Source organism: Papio anubis, chromosome 5 (genome assembly GCF_008728515.1).
Source record: "Papio anubis isolate 15944 chromosome 5, Panubis1.0, whole genome shotgun sequence".
Taxonomy (NCBI): Eukaryota; Metazoa; Chordata; class Mammalia; order Primates; family Cercopithecidae; genus Papio; species Papio anubis.
In genome coordinates, this window is record NC_044980.1 from 59850813 (window position 1) to 59861086 (window position 10274).

Sequence of the window (10274 nt, forward strand, 5' to 3'; positions counted from 1 at the left end):
ATACTGGAAAAACTACAACAAATAGGATAGACAAAAAGCTAAATATATAAAGTTTCCTTATAAAAAAAATCAAAAGCTCTAGCTCCATGCTCATGCTGTCCAGTTGAACTTTCCACTATGATGGAAATGTTCTGAGTCTGCACTAATATGGTAGCCACTGCTCACAAGAGCACTTGAAATGTAGCTAGTGCCAATGTTGAAATGATAATATTTGGGGTGTATTTAGTTAAATATATTTTATTATTAAGATTGTTATTACTAAAATAGTTTTATTATTAAATTTTATTTTACCTGTTTTTTTTACTTGTTTAACGTGGCCACAAGAAAATTTGAAATTACATACATGGTTTGCATTAGGTATCTATGCAGTACTGTTCTAGAATAATGATCAATGAAACAAAGAGAAAATTCACAAAAGAAGAAATACAAACAGCCAATAAACTATGAAAAAAAGTTCCACCTCGCTTATAATCCAAGAAATACAAATTAAAACAAGATACTATATTTTCTCTATCAAATAGACAAAGTTAAAAAAAAATACTCATTGTTGGCAAGGTTTCCACAAAATGGGCATTCTCATACACTGCTGGTGGGGGTAGAAATTGCTTCAACCTTTCTGGAAAGGCATTTGGCAATATGAATCAAGAGCCTTAAAAACTCTTATATTCTTTGACCTAGTGTCTCTATTTCTAGGAATTCAGCCTAAAGAAATAATTTTTTAATGCGGTTAAAGTTTTATATATATATAAAGACATTCATCACAGTGCTATTTCTAATAGTGAAAGATTGGAAACAACCTCAAAAGCCAGTAATAGAGAAATTGTTAAATTACGGTACTTCTACTTTGTTAATAGTCCGTAGCCTTAAAAAGTTTTTTTCTAATATTACCTAGGTATGAGGAAAATGTTCACAACAAAGAGTGAAAAAAGCAGAGCTTATTATACAGTATAATCATACAGAATATTGTAAGCATATATAATGCATATATAAACACTTTATTTTATAAAATTAGGATTGTAATTTCATATTTTCTAGCACATGTCATAGAGTTAGGATCAAGGTTAAGTAATACAAAAAAGGTTATGAGTGGTTGTCTCTGGGGGGTGGGATTTTTAATTTTCACCTTTATACTTTTCTGGGCTTTTTTCCCCCAAAGTTCTTATGAGTATATTTTTAGTATAAAAATCAGAAAAGTATTAATAATTTTGTTAAAGTATTTAATGCCACATCAATGCTCACCTTCTCTCTTGGGTTTCAGGTCCTCTATAAACTGGGTCCCTTTTCCCTTCCAAACTTACCTCCCACTGCTCCACATCAGTCATGTCCCAGTTCCCTCTATGGGATATCTGTCCTCACCTCCTTTCCCGAATGTGGTGCCGTCTAACTTCCCACTGAGCACCAGGCAGTGGCTCAATGGAAATGTTCACAGACACTCTCATTTATCCTGACTAACAATCCTGAAAGGTGGAGATTATTATCCACACTTCAAAGACAGAGGAAGGCAAGGAAACAGTGTTTGTTCCACTAAACAATTTTCCACCCACCCTTTCTCTTACTTTCTCCTATACAAATGTTTTTGGCTCAGTTCTGCCATTTTCTTGCAGGGTGACCTCGGGCAAGCTCCTTAACTTTTTAAGGCTCAGGTTCCTTATGTGTAAATGGGGGGAACAATGGTACAAATATCATAGAGCTGGTGTGAAGATGAACAGAAATGATCTACTCAGTCCATTTGGCACACACAGTGCCTGGCCTGCCATATTATCACTACTACCTCAGGTCCCTCCTTGCACTCAGACCCAGACCTTCCTTGTACTTGGCACTTGGTTGTTTTGCGTGTATCAGCTTCAAATCCTCAACTATTCAACAAATTTCCAACAGGAAGAGACAGTGCCTTCTCCTCCTTCTCCATCTACCACCACATCGAGTGCTATGGAATGTTCTGTCTGGAATCAATAAATATCTAATTGTTTGAATAATCAGTAGCATTATTTCTTATGCCAACTCCTGGACAAACTTTTCCATAAATTATCTTACAGAGTGAGCAGCCAACCATGTGGATTTGATGGGGGTCTCCCAGATATGTTCTTATTTGCCAGCCAAAGACAGAGGAGAGGCCGGTCTACTTTATTCAAGCAAACTTAAACAACATGTGTGTTGTCCTGAGCTGTATATCCACACTGCATTCCTTAGTAGGCTCCCGATGAATACCAATTTTCTAGCTAACTGCTTTCCTTGCCTTCCCATCCTAAGCCCAAACATCACTTGCTAGATTTCAGTGAGATAGAGCATCTCTGTAAGGAACCTTAGATAAGGCATGTCTGACAAAATCCTTAAGGATTTCCCTTATTCCTTATGGATTCCTTAAGGATTCCATAAGGAATAAGGATCTCCACAAGGAAACTTTTATAAGAGATTTCACGAGAAATGCCAAGCCTGCCTTTGGGTCAATGCACACTCACTCTCATCACTCTCATCTCCTACAACCTCTGGCTGCAGGACTCACTACCCGTCAGTTGCAATCCAAGATCGGAATGTTGAGTCTGACATGCTGTGACATTTATAACCATCCAAGAAGAAAAATAAGATAAACCAAAAAACAGCTTTGTGACCGGGCATGGTGGCTCAAGCCTGTAATCTCTGGGAGGCCGAGGTGGGCGGATCACGAGGTCAGGAGATGGAGACCATCCTGGCTAACACAGTGAAACACCATCTCTACTAAAAATACAAAAAATTAGCCGGGCGTGGGCACAAGTGCTGCCTGTAGTCCCAGCTACTCGGGAGGCTGAGGCAGGAGAATGGCATGAACCTGGGAGGCGGAGCTTGCAGTGAGCCAAGATTATGAAACTGCACTCCAGCCTAGGTGACAGAGCAAGACTCCATCTCAAAAAAACAAAAACCAAACCAAACCAAACAAACAAAAAAACAGCTTTGTTTAGTACACAACATTACTAAAGTAGTATTGTTGCCAGAAAAATGTATCCTGATCCAGGCCCCAAGAGAGGGTTCTTGAATCTCACACAGGAAAGAATTCAAGGCAAGTTGCAGAGTACAGTGAGAAGAGATAGTTTATTGAAAGCTACTCAGATACAAAGTAGGGCATCCTCAGAAAGCAAGAGGAGGAATACATCATCTTTGTTGTAAATTCTTCTAGAGGGGTCTTATCTATGTAAAGGGTAAGCTAAGTTATATCTATGTGTGTGTGGGCTGACAATGTGACAAAATGTATCACTTTGTTGATATAATGAAAGTTATCCTTGGCATTTTAGTGTGTGGGCACATCAAAGCATGGCTATAATCATCTTAAAAGTATATATTATCCTGTGATATTGGTGCATCTGGGCATTTTGTCGTCATAGGATTTTGTTCTTGCAGGTATTATTAAGCTGCTTCCTTAGCTGTAAACATCTTAGGACCATGGTCATGACTGTGCCTTGTTAGATTTCAGATGGAGTTGATTTTAAAATGGTGTCACCCTGGCTCTCCTATGCACCTGTTTACCTAACAGTATCGATAAAAGATAATAAGTTGGGGAAAAAAAGTTGGCTTAGGGATAACATAAAGTCACCCAGAATATTTCATCCTTAAAGAGATTTAACAAGTATTTCCTGAGGACACCCACCTCTATCTCCTTTTGAAGGAAGAAACACCATTTGCAGTAGAATGCTTCATTTCCTGAGCATCTGCCTTGTGCCAGCCACAGCACTAGACATGGGCATACGGCAGCTTTACTGCTCCTGTGTGTCCGTCCTCTCTCCTTGCCCTTCCCCATCCTCATCACTCCCCACGATGACTCGGAATTCCCCCTTCACCCACAAGCCTGCCTCCCTTGATAGCCTGGTGAAGAGTGGTATGGACATAGCAGGTAATCAACAAATACTTGTTGAAGGACTGAATTGGAGGAGAATACAAATCTTCAGATTCCTCAGGCCTTCAGCTCATGACACACAGAGAAACAGTCACTGGTCCCCTGGGAAGCAGGGTCCTCCAAAGCTGTCCACAACACCACCTGGAAAGCGGGAGGAATTCCTTTCTGGATGAGCCGCACACCGACTTGCACCAGGGGGCAGAGTGAGCAGCACTTTTGGAGTTTGACCTGGAGCCAGGGCCTTTTCAAGGGAGTCCTCCCGGAGCCATTTGAGACCTCCCAGTAAAACAATATGTTTTCTGTGCTTCTCAGCACATTCATGTTTCTAGTCAAAGTGCTATTGGGAAATGTTAACTTTTTCTACCCCTGAAGGAACAGTGGCCGCTGAGAGACAGTGTGACAGAATTGTGCTGTCTGAGGGGTCTTCCACTCAGTCTGAAAGGCCAGTTCCAGGAAGCCTACAGTGGAAAGTAAAGGCCAGTTACAGTAATCCCATCAGTGGGAGGTATTCTTAGTTTTGTGTACCAAGAAGACAGTGTAATATTTAGAGGACAGTAAACCCCAGACCCACAGTGTTCCACTAGACTCTTCCTCACTTGGTCATAGGCAGCACTCAGGCACTATAAGCCTAGCTTTATCGAAACATAATTCAGAAATGCAAACAGAAGAAATTTTACTGCAAATGGTATTTCTTACTTCAAAAGAGAGAACTGTTTTCCCTTTTACGGTATCTTAGATATCCATTTTTTGAAAATGTTTTCCCAGCACATTACAAATTACTTCAGAGTTGAGAAATGCTCCTGCTAGGAAGAGGTTGAGTGCTCGGAGGGTTGGTCCCGAGTCCCGATCAAAAGATTGTTTATTTGGGCAACTACATTCTTCTGTCAGTAAGGCCTGGGGAGTTTACTATTAATCCCCAAAGTAAACCTCAGTTTGAGTTGCTTACAAAAGGCGACTACTATTTAACTCTTATGTTCACAGCACGTCTTGTTAATTCCTCCAATAAAGGAGAATTCAGCTCTTGCATTTGAAATTTCCAATTTTTGGTTAAGTGACCTTAAACTACTTCACCCCTGATCTCTACTCCCATCTTTATTCTCTCCACTTCTGTTGGGACTTCCCCAGAACACACCTGAAGGTTTAGCCTGCAGCTGAATGTGTACCAGCTTTAGAGGGGACCGAGGGAGAGGCAGGAAATGGTGCCTGGTGAGAGCACACTCCCTTCCTGTCTCAGAGGGTTGCTGTCTGGACGGGAATTGAAGAAGAACCAGAAATACATACTGAATTAGGATTGCTAGAGTTAATAAAACAAACGAACGCACGCGAATTTTTGTGTGGGTCATACTTATGCTCAAAATTTGTCGTTGTCTATCTGATATTCATATGGAACCAAGTGTGCTGTATTTTATCTGGCAAGCCTTTAGTGAATGGATAACCCAGACTTGGACGAAACAGTGGCTGGAAGGTGGAGGCCCTCAAAGTCTCGAAGAGAGAGGTCCTCAAGATTTCTTTTCTTGGGCATCCTCTAGTACTCAGAGTAGAAACACAGAGTCTGTGGTGGCTTGGGGGGCAAAGACGAACCTCTAAGGCTGGCCCACCATGGGGAGGAATCCGTGTTGAACGGAGACAAAGAGAAGGTGGAAGGAAGCAGCACTGGCGTCCTGCTTCCTCTCCCTATGGGTTCCCTCTGCCTTTCTCCCTCGTCTCTCTCGGAGGGCTCGCGCGCTCCTCTCCACACGCCTCCTCCCCAAGAAACCAACATAAGATAACTCTCTTCACTAGTTCTCCTGTGCCTGGGTGTCGATGGGAATAAAGCGATGAACCTACGGGACAAGCGGTGGGCAAAGCTTCCGGTGCATTTGCAGCTCAGCAGTCGAGCGTCAACCCCAAGCTGCATAAACTCGGGTGCCCGCGCCTCCGGCAACCCCGGAGCCTCAGCGCTCCCGACCCTGCTCTGCCGCCCCTTGCCTCGGCGCCCGGCGGGAGCGGCTGTCGGGTTCGTGGGTTGCCCCGGGCCTGAGCCAGAGGAGAGTCCCGCCCCGCCGCGCCCCGCCTCCGGGTGCCCGGACGCTGCCGGCGCGGACGCCATTGCCGCGGCCGCTGTTTGTTATTAAACTGCCCACAGACAGGGCTTCGAGTAAAAATACCAACTTTCCAGTCGGGGCGGCGCACGTCCCCGGGCCCTGGAAAGTTCTGGGACGGCCGAGGTCTCCTCGGACACCCTCACCCACGCCGCCGTCGTGCCCTTTCTGACTTTTGGCTTCCGCTCCTCGACTTCCCTTTTGTGCGGCCCCGGGCAGCTTCCTCAGGCCGCGCGGGCCCCACCTGCCGCCCTGGGAGCTGTTCCTCCCCCAGTAGCAGCAGCATCCAGCTCGGGTTTTATTTCCTCCCGAGACACCCGAGGAAGCCTCAGGTGGGTTTCCATGTCAACCTTCACTGAAATCCAAACATTTGGCGTTCTCAAAGGCAGTTTAACCTCTGCCACCATTTTTTTTTTCAAAGCTTAAAAAAAAACAAACGTAGAGCTTTCAAAAGCCGCAGGCTTCTGGGGGTTTCTAGTCAGAAGGTGATAACACATCTTGAGACAGGATATGTATAATTTGGTTTCACGTTTATCCTCACAAAGCTAAACAGTAATGGCTGAGAGCTATGAAAACACTTAGGTAAGGAGAGGGGCTACAGCAGAGATAAAAGGGATAATTGGAAACAGAGGCTAAGCCTCCAAGTTGCACCTTCTTGAATGCTGTCACAGCCGGGCAGGCCGGGGAGCTCATGGCAGGCAGCGGCATCTCTTAATTCTGGGCATTCCGCAGCCTCTCCTCTTCCAAGGTTTACTTACGCAATCTTAGCTGCAATTTTCCACAGATACTCGTCCTGGTTCCGGGCCACCTTCCCCAGTAAGAGACCTCCCGAGACGGGAGCTGGGGGTTGAACACGTGGTGAACACAGGTTCCAAGTTTTGGAACAGGCCAACTGGAAATGGGAGATAACCTGTTGAGATAAGGGATTTACCGAGGCCAGGGCGCACTGTGGGGAGCGGGGAGCAGAAGGGGTGCGGCTCCACATGTCCAGTCGTGGGATGCAACTGGGAGGTAATATATGAGTCTAGTGAGACCACACTGGGAATACTATGTTCCTCATTGCCTCCCAAGGAAGATGCACATAATGAGCTGGCTGCCGTTCAGAGAAGAGCAATTAGGATGCTTAAGGGGCCAGAGGGAGTGACTTAGGGGGAGAGATTAAAAGAATTAAGTATGTATACCTTGGCTGAGCTCAAAGCACAGGGAATGTGGAAACTCTATAAGCATCCTCCGAATATAAACATAAGGAGAAGTGGAATTGTTTCTCATGCTCCCTGAGGGATGGAACTGGAAGTAATAGGATAGAAGAAAAGAAAACTTAACTACCTGTTAGAGAAAGCTTCTGAATAGTCCCAGATACCCAAAGTGTCAGAGTCACACCTAATATTTTTTAAAATAAAGTCAACAAAGGAAGACACGACATGATAGGAGAGAAATAAGTTTAGATAACAGGGACTGGTCTGACAGGGATGCTTTGAAGTTTCTTTTAGGGAGTATCTGAAACCTTTGAAGGCTTCCTACTAACTAAAGTTTATTACCAGGTGTTTCTGCTTGGCATTCAAGGCCCTCTCCATCTGGCCCAGCTTACCCTCCTAAAATAATCTGTCATCAATCCCCAACATCAGCACATCTCCTGAGTGTTCCTGGTGGAGGAACTGGTGTAGTTCCTCCTTTGTGCATGAAATTGCTCCAACTTGAAATTCCTCTAACCTGAAATTCCTCTCTCCAATCCCAGTGTCCAGCTATTCAAGTCTTACCCACTTTTAAGGGTCTACTTGTATCCTACTTCCCCTGGCTACCCCAATCCATAATGCTCCTGCTCTCTTCCTCCTCCTAGAACTCATGTTGGTACCTGTCATACATTACTTGCATTGTTAGCTGATATATTCTGATCTGATCTGGTTTTACAGATTGTGAGCTTCTTAGAAACTAGAGGGCATGTGGTGTCCCACTTCCCACCACTTTTTAATTCTCCGTGCCAGCTCTCATAACCATTATGAACCATCATTCACACAATAATGGGATTCTTTCCTGTTTTCTTCCTCTGTCTTGCTGTTTCGTAGTTTTCTCTGTTCCTCCTTTAGATGTTGGTGCCCCCAGAGTTCCTCCTCTTTTCTCCATTCTTCCTGGAAGATCACATCCAATCTCGGGGCTGCAGTGACCCTTCCAGTGCTGATGATCCCCAAATCTCTGTTCAGCTTGGCTGTTTCTTCTGTGCATCAGGCCTTTATTGGGCATCTCAAATTGGCCGTCCCATCTGCTCTTCAGCATTCCCAGGGTACAAGTCTGAACTCATTTTCTCTTTCAAACTATTGCTTTCTATTCTTGTGTTTCCTGTTTCAGAGAATGGCTCCTACATCCTCCCATTTGCCCGAGGCTAGAAATCTAAGTGTCATCCTTGGCTCATTGCTGCCCTTCCCCAACAATCAGTCACCAAATTCGGTTGATTCTACCACTAGAATATCTGAAGTGCTTTTGTGTCAATTCTATCACCTGAATATCCGGATTGCTTTTGTGTCTGCCTGAGATTGCCGGCATCTTCACAGCCTTCCTGGTATCAGACCTTACTTCCTTGACCATTGGGGTGACCATGTCCCTTAGATAATGCTCTTACCTCTCCAAGGGGAGAGGTACTTTGGCCACAGAATTGAGTCCAGACATTAGCACATGATCTGAGCCCAGCCAATCCCAGCTTTTCCTGGGACCTTATATTCTGAATCTATTCTGAATTGGGAGAAAAGGTCTCCTTTAGTTAGAAGCTGTAGAGATGTGATCTGAGAACCACCAACAGGCCATGTACCCTACCAGGCCTGAAAGATGAACAGCAAACTTTCCAAGATGAGCAGAGATGAGTGCAAAAGTAGAAAAGGTGTCCTGGCAGCACTCCATTCCCCCATCCATCCCTTGCTGGCCAGCAGCTCCCTTGCCTTTCTGTGATTCGGTTACTGAAGCCACGAAGTTCCTCACTTTTAATTGAACTTTTTGAGGTGGTTTCTGTCTCCTTGAAACAATTCTGATTAATTAATCAAATCTGCTATTTTCTTCATTCCTTCTGTATGGGCTGCCATCAGTCTCATCTAGGCCACTGAAAGCCTTCTAACTGATTTCTGCAAACAACCTCACACCCTTCTCTGTCATTCTCTGGTGTGGCACCATGACCTTTCTAGAACTCAGTCTTATCAAGATACTCCCAACCCAAACACCCAGATTTATTTCCAAGGCTTATGAGGCCCCTCACACCCTCACTCCTGCTTGTTGCTTTTCCCCATCTCTTGCATTCCCTGCTCTAGTATTCCTGAATGTCCTTCATGTCCTCAGTGGGCAGTGCTCTCTTTTCTTTAGGCCTTTGTACATAGTGTTCATTCTGCCTAGTTTCTCTTCTCCAGCTAATTGCAACTTGCCCTTAAAGTCCAAGTGGAAATGTTACATTGTCAGAGAGGCTTCCTCTGACTCCTAATCTGGGTGAGCTATTCTGTATTTCATTGATTACAATACTGCTTTTCACACCTCTTAATGTATCTACTTGTGAAATATCTTACCTATCCCCACTAGTCTATAAACTCCTAAGAGCAAGTCCATGTCATAGCATCACAGAACTTAATACCTTGCTGGACATAATGAATTAATGATACCAGCTACCACCTATTCTCAAATGTGTATCTCCCCATTGGGTTCCAAATATATACAGGTGTCCTTCTGTATCTGTGGGGAATTGGTTCCAGGACCTCCTGTGGATATCAAAATCTGTAAATGCTCAAGTTTCTAATGTAAAATGGTATACCATTTGAATATAACCCACGTACATACTCCCATATGCTTTGAATCATCTCTAGATTACTTATAATACCTAATACAATCTAAATGCTACGTAAGTAGTCGTTATACTATATTGTTTAGGGAATAATGACAAGGAAAAAAGTCTATACATGTTCAGTACAGATGCAATTTTTTTCTAATATTTTCAACCTATGGTTGGTGAATCCAGGGATGTGGAACCTATGGATACAGAGAGCTGATTATATTTCTGACTGTATCCCAAACTGCTCCTCTTCCTGTGGTCCTTATCCTCCAAGAAGGACAGTCTAGAAGCCTAGAGTCACTTTTTTTAGACAGTCTTGTTCTGTTGCCCAGGCTGAAGTGCAGTGGTGCCATCTCAGCTCACTGCAATCTCCGCCTTCTGGGTTCAAGCAATTCTCCTGCCTCAGCCTCCTGAGTAGCTGGGATTACAGGTGTGTGCCACCACACCCAGCTAATTTTTGTATTTTTATTAGAGACGGGGCTTCCCCATGTTGGACAGGCTGGTCTCAAACTTCTGACCTCAAATGACC